Below are 13,891 nucleotides of genomic sequence, written 5' to 3' on the forward strand. Positions count from 1 at the left end.
GAAATGGGGTAGATTGGGGTGGGGTGAACTGGAGCGGGGTGGAATGGAGTGGGGTCCAATAAATTGGTGAGGGGGTGGGGAAGATTGGGTAGATTGAATTGCAGTAGATTGGATTGGGGTGGATTGGAGTCGGGTGGATTGTTTGGGGTGAATTGGAGTGAGTGGTTTGAACTGGATTGAGGTGGACTAGATTGCGGTGAATTGGGGTGAACTGGATTGGCGTGGGGTGGATTGGAATGACGTGAATTGGATTTGGTTGGGTGAATGGGAGTGGGTGTGGTGTATTTGAGTGGGGTAGGTTGGATTTGGCTGGATGGGGTAGATTGGATTGGTGTGAGGTGCATTGGATTGGAGTCTGGTGGTTTGGATTGGGGTTCGTCAAATAATTGGGGTGACATGACGTGGATTGGATTGAAGTGGGTCAGATTGTTTTGGATTGAAGTGGGTCAGATTGTTCTGTATTGAAGTGGGGCAGATTGTTCTGGATTGAAGTGGGGCAGATTGTTCTGGATTGGGATAGGGCAGATAGGTTTGGACTGGTGTGAGCAGTCTGTTTTGGATTGGAAAGTGGCAGATTGTTTTGGATTGAACGTGACAGATTGCTTTGGGTTGGTGTGGGGAAGATTGGAGTGGGGCAGATTGGAATGGGGCAGATTGTTTTGGGTTGGAGTGAGGTGGATCATGGTGGATTGGATTGGAGTGGGTTGGATTTAGGAAGGAGTGTAGTATATTGGATCAGGGTGAGGTGGATTGAATTGGAGTGGAGCAGATTGGATTTGGAGGGATTGGGGTGGAGTGGATTGGTGTAGGATGGATTGGAATGGAGTGGGTGGATTGGAATGGGGTGGATTGTGGTAGATTTGAGTGGGGAAGATTGTTTCGGATTGGATTGTGAAAGATTGGAGTGGGATGGATTGGAGTGGGGCCGGTTGTTTTGGATTGGCGTGGGGCAGATCAGAGTAGGCTGATTGTGGCAGTCAGAATGGAGTGGGACAATTAGAGTGGGGCAGACTGTTTTGGATTAGAGTGGGGCTGATTGTTTGGGACAGACTGGAGTGGGGAAGATTGAGTGGGGCAGATTGTTTTGGATTGGAGTGCTGGAAACCCGCTGACCGCCCGTGAGGACTCGATAGGAGGAGAGCTTCTTTCTCTGGCTGAGACTTTAGAAAATTAAGTCCGGATGGCCGCCTACGCCTAAACTCTTTGAACTCTCCCGATCGTGGGCCTGAATTTATGTTTTTTGCTGCATGACCTACGATACAATGCTTGGGAAAACCCTTGGAGTTCCAAACTATTTTTCTGTGGATCTAAACCGCTTTGCAAATGGCTCTATTTACTACGGGTGGATTAATTAACCTCTGTAGTTGGTTATGAACGGACTGAAGTGAGCCCCTTATGATTATTTTCTCGGACCTCCCTCGGATCGGCAGCGTTCTTTTACGGACCAGTACCCCCTGTTGCCCAGATTTGTCACGGGTGTATCATTTATGAGCTGTGTCTTCCCCCCTTCCTCGACGAGCAAGCCCTGATGAAGGTGCGCCCGTAAATCTGGGCTTGGCACCGAAACGCGCGTTGGCGTTACCTGGTTGTGGGATCCTGTTTAATCGACCTGGACTCTTTAGCCGTGCTCTATCTAGGCCCCGCTGGATCCCCCTCTTGTGTCATTGTGGGAACTACATTGAGGAATTTTCTGTGCATATGGAACGTGTGTGAATGTATGTGTGTGTCTGAAGTACCAGTGGATGAATGATTGTGGAGAGGTTGATGTGGGGAAACTATGCTATATTATGTATATTTATTTCGGCTATAATTTTATATTTATATGTTGAGTTGTTATGATGTCCTATGCTTTGAATAACGAATATATGAATTGAGTATGAGTAAAGAAAAATAAAGATTTTTGTACACTTATATCTTGAACTCTTCTATCCCTGTGATTCTTCTGTTGTCCCCCATTGTGAGCTCCTGCTCTATATATGTAAACTTGTGGATTCCTTGTGAGCCATTGTTCGATTTATGTGGGTGGACTTTACCCTTTACAGTTTTGGATTGGAGTGCAGCAGATTGTAGTTTGATCGACGTTAGTAGGGCAGATTGTTTTGTACTGACGTGGGGCAGATTGGAGTGGGCAGATTGTTTTGGATTGGAGAGGGGCAGCCTGGAGTAGGGTGGATTCGAGTGGAGCAGATTGAAGTGGGGTGGATTGGAGTGGTGCAGATTGTTTCGGATTGGGGCAGATTGTTTTGGTTTGGAGTGGGGCAGATTGTTTTGGATTGAGTGGGGCAGATTGGAGTGGGATAGACGTTAATAGGGCAGATTATTTTGACCTCAAGTAGGGGACATTGGAGTGGGCAGATTGGTTTGGATTGGAGTGGGACGGACTGGAGTAGCGCGGATTAGAGTGGAGCAGATTGGAGTGAAGCAGATTGGAGTGGGGCAGATTGTTTTGGATTGGAGTATGGCAGACTGTTTTGGATTGGAGTGGGGCAGATTGGAATGTGTTTGATTGGAGTCGGGCAGATTGTTTTGGATTGGAGTGGTTAGATTGTTTTGGATTGGAGTGGGGTGAACTGGATTGGGGCAGATTGGAATGGGGTGAGCTGGGAGGATTGGAGTATGGTGGATTGTATGGACTGGATTGGGGCGAGTGGTTTGGATTGGAATGGATTGGATTGGACTGGATTTGATTGGATTGGTCTGGGGCGGATCGGATTGACTGGGACGGATTGGTGTGTTCTGGGGTGAGGTGAGGTGGACTGGTGTGGATTGGATTGTGGCAGATTGGAGTGGGGTAGATTGGGTGTACCATACGATTATGTGTTAAAGCATGATTTCAGAAATTACAGATAAGAAAGAAACAATGTAGCCTTTCAATAAAATAATACTCATCTTTTAAGAACATCACCCACAAGCAAAAACAAAAGAAAACATGAGTACAAATTGAGAAAAGAAGACTTGGTAACATAAAAGAAAGTTAGCTATAGAAAATAAATCTTTACAATTTCATTTACCCTGCTGGGCATATTTTTGCCAGTCACACACCTTCTCTTTGCAGGGCACTAAAAGTTAAAAAAACACTATAGTACCTCAATTATGTATGGAGTAGGGTACGGGCATTTGTGAAAGTTGAATCAATCAGTGCTTAGTCCCTGCTTCACAGAGAGGAGCGGAAATTATGAGAGGCCTGCCTTGATGAATTACGGGGTTGTGAAGAATAGTGCCATGCAAACCAACAAGTAAGCAACGGGAGAGCTCCAAGCCCTTTTAAGGTCGAGCCTGGGCAGCGCGTGTGCTGCTCTGTTAGGCATGCTGTAATGAGGTAGGGGCTTGAAGCTCTGCCCACTCTCTGCCCATATTTTTAATTGACTTGTGTCATTGTCTACTGTAAACTGTGGCTGCTCATGAGACAAAAGGCTTAGTAGTCCCTCCTTAGTACCGCCTTGTCTCATTTTGTTATCTCCCATGGCTACACCCCCTGTTACTTGTGTTGTTACTCAGTAGGCTTTAATACAGCCTCCGAGCACAATTTTCTGAAATAGTTTTGTCCTGCCTGCTGTTGCAGGCAGGCCATGCTCTCTCCTAACGTGTTTTAAAAAAATGTATAGCACTCCTTTGCAATGCAATAGGTCTCGCATTTGCAAGAGTTTAAGCTATTGACATTGTAAATGACAATGCCTTTTATTTATATGTTTTAAAAACAACACATAAATAAAAGGCATTGTCATTTAGAATGCCAATATCTCAAACTCGTTAATGAGAGACCGATTGTATTGCAAATGCTTGTGTTAACTACAGTGTCTAGCAAGTGAGAGGCATGCACAAGCGCCGGCTCTCGCAGGCTCAAACCTAAACACACGTCTGCTCCTCCAGACAAAGCCAGTCCAGAGATTAAAAGAGAGAAAGAGAAATGAAGAGAAGATAGGAAGGCACAGAAAGAACAGTGGGGAGAGATAAAGCTGGCAGCGTTGGACTGGGACAGAAAATAAGCATGACATAGAAAATAAGAGAAGCCCATTTGCTAAAAAAAAAAGTGGCCCACATTTGCAAATGAGGCAGTTTTGAACTTTGCATTTTGCAAGGTATGGGACAATGTATGCATTTGTGCTCACTGCAGGCCATGTTTGTTGTAATATCAGAAAAATCCACAGTAAAAACTGGCCGACCAGATCACAAAACTGGTTTGCATACCAGCCTGCTATACCAGCGGCAGGGAGCTTGAGAAAAGGACAGAACAATAGAAAGGAGACAGGGAGACAGAGAAGAGAGAGGCAATTCAAAGACAGGAAGAGCCATACAGAGAGAAAGGCAATCAGGGGCAGACAAAGAGAGAGAGGGAGAGGGGGGGATCTTGGGTGAGATAGGAGATAGAAAGATAGGAGAGGCAGAGACGTCAAAGAAATGGAGAGGCATAGAAAGATAGATAGAAAGGAAGACGAAGAGAAAGATCAGGAGAGGCAGAGAAAGACAATACAATATGAGGAGAGAGACACCAGGAGAGATATATAGTGACAAAACGAGAGAGAGAGAAAAAGGCAGAGAGAGACAAAGAGAGAGAGAGAGAGAGACAGTGACAGGAGAACAGGCTGAGAAATAAAGAGATCTATCTATCTATCTATCTATCTATCTATCTATCTATCTATCTATCTATCTATCTATCTATCTATCTATCTATCTATCTATCTATCTCTCTAAATTTCTGTCTCTCTAAATCCGTGTCTGTGTGTCTCTCTCTCTCAGAGCCTGTGTTCGAAAGTGGCTCCCATTCTCTCTCTCCTCCCTCGTCCTTTAGCCGACTCACACTCTCTCCAAAATATTAGTCCATTTAAATCAAATCTGTCCCACTGTCTGCAAAGAGAGCAGTGTATCCTTGGCACACACTGATCTTCTCAACTTCCTAGACAGCAGAGAGTCCAGTGCACAACTGTACCCTTGTTCGGCTGGGGCAGTCCTGCACTATGGCACATTTTGACCTGCATCTGCGGTGAAAGCAGTCTGGGCTTTCTCAATTTACTCTTCTACAACACTGTGGGACCCAGCCTCCCTTTCTCACCTCACTGTTTTTTTCACGCGCTACCTCACCTCACTGAGGGCCACATTTATAAAATTTGGAAATATCCAATGTAAAAACTCCATGAGTTTCATATACTGCTTCCTAGGGGATCGCAAATTGGCCTACCTCATTATTATTAATGACTAGATTTGCAATTAGAGAACCCTTAAGAATCGCTAAAACCATGGGGATGGTGGCCTGCTGGGGTCAGCAGACCACCATGGCCGTAATTGCTTTTAAATAAAGAAATCTTTTTTTAAAATGCAGCTCGTTGTCCTTAAAGAAAAACGGTTTGCATTTTAAAAAAAAGAAAAGCTTTCTTTTAATTTTTTAGGAGAAGGCAGTGGTCTGCTCCTAAAAAATGTTTTTACAACCATTCTCAAAGGGGAAGGGGTACCTTGGTGACCCCTTCCCATTTGCAAATGGGTTTCCACCTACATGAAGTAGGTGGTTGTGAGAAGTTAGCCTGGCATATGATGTCCACTAGTTCTAGTGGGCACCTTGCACCAGTCTAATCGACCCTTATTGATGATGGTTGTAAAGTCAACCTTATAGAAAGCTATCCTAGTGGTAGCTGTGGAGAGCAGCACTCAGGCTAAGACTTAGAGGAGAGTTAAGCAAGTTGTTTTACCATTTATAATCTCTTGAGTACCAAATGAAAGCACACCACACAAGGTATATATCAAATATGTATGTATTTATTCTAAACACAACTGCTCTGGACTCTTTATGAGGTCAGAGGTAAAAGTACAATACAAGGAACTTAATTAGCATACGATAAGTTGCACAGTATACGTTTTGCCCTAAGGGCCTCACAAACCATATACTAAAATAGTAGTATAAGAATCACTTGAGGAATAGAAAGCAGGCCTAGGGCCTGTGGAATCGCTGGGGCTGTCTAGAACCACTAAAGGATAGGGTGCTGGAGGCCCGTGGGAGGCGCGTGCAGTGACTAAACACAGCAGCGGGTTACCATTGACTTTCTATGGGAAACGAACAAGTTATAATTTTAAAGATTAAGGACACTTCTAGGTTAACTACGATGAAACCCTTTTAGACTAGGACCCTTGGAGGGCCAATCACCTCTGCACTACCAGTGTATTCGCGTTACCTCACCCACGAAAGCCGGGTGCATAAGTGTCTTTTGGTGTCGGGTTTCGTCGTCGATTCCAATAGAGAGCTGCAAAGAAGTGCTGCAGGCGACCAGAGGAAAAGTGTCCGGGTGGAGCCAAGGGTGGATCGGAGATCTGAAGAACCTGAAAGCAGAAGAGACAGAGTCTGGGCCACTTGCCCGTGACCAGAGCGGCGATAGGAAGATGCCACCAGATGTTGGGTGATTTCAGGTGAAAAGGTGAAGCTTGTCTCTTCAGCCATGGGGACCAGGAGGTGTCCACGACAACCAGGAGCTAGATTCAAGCTGTACCACAAAGGATCTAGTTGACTGCGGTGTCGGAATCTGGATTGGACCCAACAAGCCTTGGCAAACGCAATCCATGCAAGATGTCAAGATTGGCTTCGGTGCAGACCAGCAAGGACTGAGGAACTTCTCCTTTGTAGGGAAGTTGGAGCAAGCCTGGAGCAACCAGGAAAGCAAATTAGATTCAAAGGAAAGTCTTTGGGGAGCTCACTAGCTAACAGACTAGGAACCGTGAAGACGCGTTGAGCTGAAATGCAAAAGTGGGCCCCACGGCACACTAGTGGAGTGTAGGCCTCTGAGCTTCAGTGCAAATGGTGCTCGGGGGTGGGGCTTCAAGCACCCCAAGCACCTCGGGAGTCGATGCAGCTTGCAAAATGCAGGGTTGTCCAGGAGTTCCGGTCCCACGTCTCTTGTGTCCGCCACAGGTCTCACCTTTGCTGGGAGCGTAGACCAGCATCAGCGATATCTGGAAGTCCATGTCCTGTGTCACAGAGTCTTTGGGATCCGGCGGGAGCCTAGACAATGCAGACGGGCAAAGATGCTGTTGGTGCCTGTTTTAACAGGGTGGTCATTTCTTCACCACAAGGGAGATTTCTTGCATCTTCCAGTCGATATGGAATGTCGAAGCTCCAAGACATATATTGTGCAGAGTTTCGTCCAGGGTAATCTAAAGTCCTAGGGACTGGGGTTCTATTCTTATAGTAAAAATAGTGGATGAACTAACTCTATGGCCCCTCCTATGGGTGGACCTGAGGAGGGGGTGGTTACACCCCTTCCCCTTTGTCCAGTTTCGCGCCAGAGCGGGGCTGAGTGCCCCAGCAACCGGTTTGAACTGGGAAACGCATGGAGCACCTTGTGTCCCTGGACAGGAAACCTATTGTCCAGGCCTCCCCTGCCAGAGTTTCGTTCAGCAGCAGGAGGGCAGACTCGTGTCTGTGGCAGCAGCATCTATTTTGTGATGCTAAGGTTCGAGGTCTATGTTCCACTGTAAAGTCCATCCCCTGTAGGGAAATGGACCACCTGAGCAATTTGTGATTTTCATCCTTCATCTGTTTTAGCCACAAGAGGGGCTTATGGTCTGTCTGAACTGTGAAGTGAGTACCAAATAAGTATGGCCTCAACTTCTTCAGGGCCCAAACCACAGCAAAGGCCTCCCTCTCAATAGCTGACCAACGTTTCTCTCTAGGGATCAGCCTTCTGCTAATAAAAGCTACTGGCTGGTCCTGACCGCCTTCATTCAATTGTGATAGCACATCGCCCACCCCCAACTCAGAAGCATCTGTTTGACAATGAATTCTTTGGAGTAATTAGGACTTTGCAGAATCATCAAATGCCTTTTGACAGCTTACTGTCCACTGAACTTTCTTGGGCATTCTTTTAGAAGTTAAATCATTCAGGGGTGTCACTATGAAACCATACCCCTTGGCAAATCTCCTATGTTACCCAGTCAGGCCCAAGAAAGCTCTGACCTGAGTCTGGGTGGTTTGGGCAACCCAGTCCATTATGGTCGGGATTTTGCTCTGTAGTGGTTGAACCTGGCCTCCACCTACAAGGTGGCCCAGGTACACAACCTGACTCTGCCTTATCTGGCACTTAGTAGCCTTGATTGTTAGGCATGTCTCTTGCAGGGCCTCCAAAACATTTTTCTGGTGGATCAGGTAATCTTACCAGGTGGTGCTAAAGACAGCAATAAGCTGCACAGTAGTCATCCAGGCCTGAGCGGGCTTTATTCACCAACCTTTGAAATGTGGCAGGTGCATTTTTCAGACCAAAGAGCATTACCACAAATCAGTAATGTCCACCAGGGGTTGAAAATGCTGTCTTTGGCTTGGCATCATCAGCTAGCCTGATTTGCCAGTAGCGAGCTGTTAGATCAAAGGCGTTCAGATAGTTGGCAGAGGGCAACTTATCTATGAGCTCATCTGCCCTAGGTATTGGATGCACATCTGTCTTAGTGACAGCATTGAGACCTCTGTAATCCACACAAAACCTCATCTCATCTTACCACCCTGGTGTGAGGTTTTGGCACAGGGACTACTGGACTAGCCCAAGGGCTATCAGAAGATTCAATCACTCCCAATTCCAACATTTTCCGGACTTCTGTCCTGATACAGCCCCTGACATGATCAGGGTGCCTGTAAATCATATTTTTAACAGGCAGACTGTCCCCAGTGTCCACTTCATGAGTGCACCAGGTAGTCTGACTTGGAGTCAGTAAAAACATATGTCTGTATTTCAGCAGAACTTGTCTGTAGTCCATCTGCTGCTGATCAGTGAGGCTGCCTGACAAGGCTACACCATCAACTGACCCATCATCAGGGTTCTGAGAGAGCAGGTCTGGGAGAGGGTCACTCTATTCCTCCTGTCCTTCATCAGTAGCCATGAGCAAGCCCATGTCTGCCCTATCGACATATGGTTTCAGTCTGTTGACAAGAAGCACCCTTTGGGGGCTCCTGGGAGTTCCAAGATCTTTCAAATAGGTGACCTTTTCACTTTTGTTCAACAATAGTGTGGGGTCCACTCCATTTGTCTTGGAGAGCTGCTGGGGCCACTGGCTCCAACACCCACACTTTCTGTCCTGGCTGGTAAACAGTCAGTACAGCCTTTTGGTCATGCCAGGCCTTTTGCAATTCCTGACTGGCCTGCAGGTTTTTAGTTGCCTTTTTCATATACTCAGCCATCCTGGAGTGGAGACCAAGTACATAGTCCACAATATCCTGTTTGGGAGGTTTGAGAGGTAACTCCCATCCCTCCTTCATCAGACAAAGTGGGCCTCTGACAGGGTGCCCACATAGAAGTTCAAATGGGCTGTAGCCAACCCCCTTCTGTGGAACCTCCCTGTATGCAAACAAAAGGCAGGGCAGTAGGATATCCCATCTCCGCATGAGCTTTTCGGGGAGACCCTTAATCATACCCTTTAAGTTATTTTTGGACCTTTCAACTAGACCATTGCATTGTGGGTGATAGGGTGTGGTGAATCCATAGTTCACTCCACACTCCTTCCACATTGCAGTTAAGTAACTAGACATAAAGTTTGCACCTCTGTCTGATACAACCTCCTTAGGGAAGCCCACTCTTGAGAAAACTCACAGGAGGGCTCTTGCCACAACAGGTGCTGTAGTGGTCCTAAGGGGTATAGTTTCTGGGTATCTGGTGGCATGATCCACTGCCACCAGAATAAACCTGTGCCCAGAGGCTGTTTGGGGATTCATTGGTCCAACAATGTCAATCCCTACATGATCAAAAGGAACCCCCACGACAGGCAGTGGTATAAGGGTAGCCTTTGTAGTGCCACCTGCTTTGCCACTGGCTTGAAGGGCTACACAGGAGCGACAAAACTCCTTGGTGTCTTCTGACATGTGAGGCCAGTGAAAATGAGGGACAATTCTGTCCCAAGTCTTGTTCTGGCCAATATGTCCTGCAAGGGGAATATCATGGGCTAGTGCCTAAAGGAAGCCCCTGAATGCCAAAGGTATGACCAACCTCCTGGAAAGCCAAGGCTTGGGGTCCCTACTCTCTGAATACAGTAGCCCTTCATCCCAGTAAACCTTGTGGGTTCCGCTAGCATTCCCTGCAGCCTCAACAGCAGCTTGCTGTCTGAGGGGTTCAAGAGAAGGGCAGTCCAACTGCGCCTGCCTCAGATCTGCCCTGGAAGGTCCCCCTGTCCCAAGGAACTCAACCTGATCAGGTTCAAGCTCTTCTAGGACAGTTCCTTCTTCAGGCTCACAATCAGCTTCCTCAGAAGGCTGATCCTCATCCTGAGGCAGGAGGGAAGGCACAGCCTTAACCCTACTGCTCCTATTCCTGGTAGGCAACTGGTCAATTATTCCAGAATCCAGTGCCTGTTCAGTGTTAGACTTTTTGACCTGTGACCTAGTCACTGCAAGGACATGTGCTGAGAATCCTAACATTCCTGCATGAGTCCTAAACTCCACTTCAGACCAGGCTGAAGTCTCTAGGCCATTGCCAAGCAAACATTCTACAGGTAGGTTTGAACTAACAACAACCTTCTTAAGGCAAGTTACCTCTCCCCGGGAGAAATTAACAACTGCCATCTCATGGGATGTAGTGACATTGCTAGCATTGGTCACTAGGTAGGTTTCACCTAGTATGATCTGTCCAGGTTCCACAAAGTCAGGTATCACCATTGTGACACTAGCACCTGTGTCCCTGTAGGCCTGAGCCTTTTTCTCATTGACTAAAGGAGGTTGTCTGTACTTGACCAGGTTACTGGCACTCACAGAGGAGGACAAAACCATTTCTCCATCACAGATCAAAACAGCTTGAGTTGGCACTCTGACTAGGCCAGAGTCCATCTCAGTTCCCAGTGTTAACCCTACTACACCCTTCTGTTGAGAAGTACCACTTGGAGCTGAACTAGGGGGAACAGTTGCCTTAGGGGCACTGGTGGCTGGAGCTGTCTCCTTCTTGGTGCACTCACTAGTCCAGTAAGACTTAACTTTACAAATCTTGCCCCATGGTTTCTTTGTGGAATTCTTTGTTTTTGTATTGTTGGGAACCCCCACCATTAGAAGCTTTTTGGGGGCATTGTGAAGACTTCTGGTCTTTAGCTTTCTCCCCACCCTTTTGGTCTTGCTTCTTCTGGCCACCACCTTGGTTCTGTACCTTCTGCTTCACCCTGGTTCTGACCCATTTGTCTGCCCTCTTACCCAATTCTTGTGGAGAGGTCAAATCGGAGTCAACCAAGTGCTGATGCAACAACTGGTTCTGGCAATTATTAAGAATATGTTCTCTCATTATAAGTTTATACAATCCTGTATAGTCACTTACTTTACTGCCCTGCAACCAGCCTTCCAGAGCCTTAGTAGCACAATCTACAAAGTCAGTCTGGTCCTGATTCTGTGTCTTCTGGGTCTCTCTGAACAGCAACCTATACTGATCAGTGGTTAGGCTAAACCCATCTATTAGGACATTGTAATTGTCAGCATCCTCTTCTCTTACAGTGAGGAGCTTGTCTCTACCTTTGTCCGCAAAGGAGAGCCACAAGATTTCTGCCAACTGACTCTGGGGTACCTTCTGTACTTTGCAGGCCCTCTCCAAAGCAGTTATCCATTTGTGGATGTCATCCCCAGTCTGATAGGGAGGGACAATCTTGCTTAGGTTTTTATGGTCATAAGACCTATCCCTACCACTAGGGATTTTGCTGCCACCAGAGGGCTCTAGCCCTGCTAATTCTCTCTCTCTAGCAAGAGCTATGGTCTCTTTCTCAAGGGCAATTTATTGCCTCCTGATCCTAAGCTTGACTTCTTTCATTCTAGCTATATGTTCCCTCTTCTCTGGAGAAGTTCCCCTTCTCTTAGTGGAAGGTCTCATTCTCCCATGGGAAGAGGCAGAGGACCCTAGTGATGAACCAGAACGGTTAGACTCCCCCTGAGGAGGATATTGCCCTTCTAGGCCCACCAGTAGGTCTACTTGAGTGGATAGAGGAGGGCCCTTGGCCTACTTCCTCTTCAGGTAGCCCTGTACCTCCCAGGTGGAGGCCATAGTCACCAGCTGGTCTGCATTCTCATCATCATCATCCTCCTGGTGATTTAACCCACTAGGATCTTCTTCTGATGTAGGATGGCCCCCCTCCCTACTACCTTGGGTATCTGGACCTGATGCTTTTGCTAAGTCATCTGCCACTAAGATATCTATCAGGTGGTGGATGATTGGACTCTGCCATTGCTTCATGTTTCTCATAGCACATAAACCCCTTAACTCCTGGAAGGAAAATGTATCATATTTAGAGGGCATTCTTGAGCTGTCCTCTAGCAGAGGCACACTAGGCCCTGCTTTTGAAGCAATGACTAGTGAGGTGTGGAGTGTGCACCTACCAACACTACTTGTTTTCCTACTAGAACCTCTCTAGGAGTTGTACAAACCCATTTTCCAAACTGAGCAGCGCTAGCATAAATAAATGTCCATATCAATAACACTTTTCTCCAATATGTAAAGTTTTCGTTTTCTTCTTTATTGTTCATGCTTTCTTCATTATAAATCCTTATAAATCCTTTCACAGTTCAGTCCAAACACAGGGTAACCAAATCATAGAGAGTTCTTCAGCAAATAGAAAAGGCCTTTTGCTCAGCTGCTCAGATTGGAAATTGTGTTTGTGCTTTAGGGTTGACTTTTGTCTATCTGCTTTTACAACTTTTGGCAGTGGTTGTATTCTCACCTTTGAGCATATGCTAGCTTATAATATTGTTGAAACTTCATATACTATTTTGCGCATCCTTTTCCTACTGCCAATTCTTTGTGGTGTTCTCTCTAGGATTTGTAGTCAGGGTGTGCTAAGCCCTTACCACCTACAACTTCTAAGTTCAGTAGAACTTATGTATTATATGTCTTGATTCATATGTGCCTATTGGTACCTTAATGTGATTTTTCAAATGATATTCTCAAGATTATTTGGTAAAACAATGCAAGCTGTAATACCTCACGCTGCACATCAATGTGAGAAGTTAGCCTGGCATATAATGTCCAATAGTTCTAGTGGTCACCTTGCACCAGTCTAATCGACCCTTATTGATGATGGTTGTAAAGTCAACCTTATAGAAAGCTATCCTAGTGGTAGCTGTGGAGAGCAGCCTTCAGGCTAAGACTTAGAGGCGAGTTAAGCAAGTTGTTTTACCATTTATAATCTCTTGAGTACCAAATGAAAGCTCACCACACAAGGTATATTTCAAATATATATGTATCGATTCTAAACACAACCCCTCTGGACTCTTTATGAGGTCAGAGGTAAAAGTACAAGAAACTTAATTAGCATACGATAAGTTGCACAGTATACGTTTTGCCCTAAGGGCCTCACAAACCATATACTAGAATAGTAGTATAAGAACCACTTGAGGAATAGAAAGCAGGCCTAGGGCCTGTGGAATCGCTGGAGCTGTCTAGAACCACTAAAGGATAGGGTGCAGGAGGCCCATGGGAGACGCGTGCAGTGACTAAACACAGCCACAAATTACCATTGACTTTCTATGGGAAACGAACAAGTTACAATTTTAAAGATTAAGGACACTTCTAGGTTAACTACGATTAAACACTTTTAGACTAGGTCACTTGAAGGGCCAATCACCTTGGCACTACCAGAGTATTGGTGTTACCTCACCCACGGACGCCGGGAGCATAGGTGTCTTTTGGTGTCGGATTTCGTTGTCAATTAAAATGGAGAGCTGTGAAGAAGTGCTGATGGCAAACAGAGGAAAAGTGTCCGGGTAGATCTAAGGGTGGATCAGAGATCTGAAGAACCTGAAAGCAGAGGAGACAGAGTCTGGGCCACTTGCCAGTGACCAGGGCGGCGATAGGACAATGCCACCAGATGTTGGGTGATTTCAGGTGAAAAAGTGAAGATTGTCTCTTCAGCCATGGGGACCAGGGGGCGTCGATGACAACCAAGAGCTGGATTTTATCTGTCCCAC

The sequence above is a fragment of the Lissotriton vulgaris genome, chromosome 10, assembly GCF_964263255.1.
Source record: "Lissotriton vulgaris chromosome 10, aLisVul1.2, whole genome shotgun sequence".
Lineage (NCBI taxonomy): Eukaryota > Metazoa > Chordata > Amphibia > Caudata > Salamandridae > Lissotriton > Lissotriton vulgaris.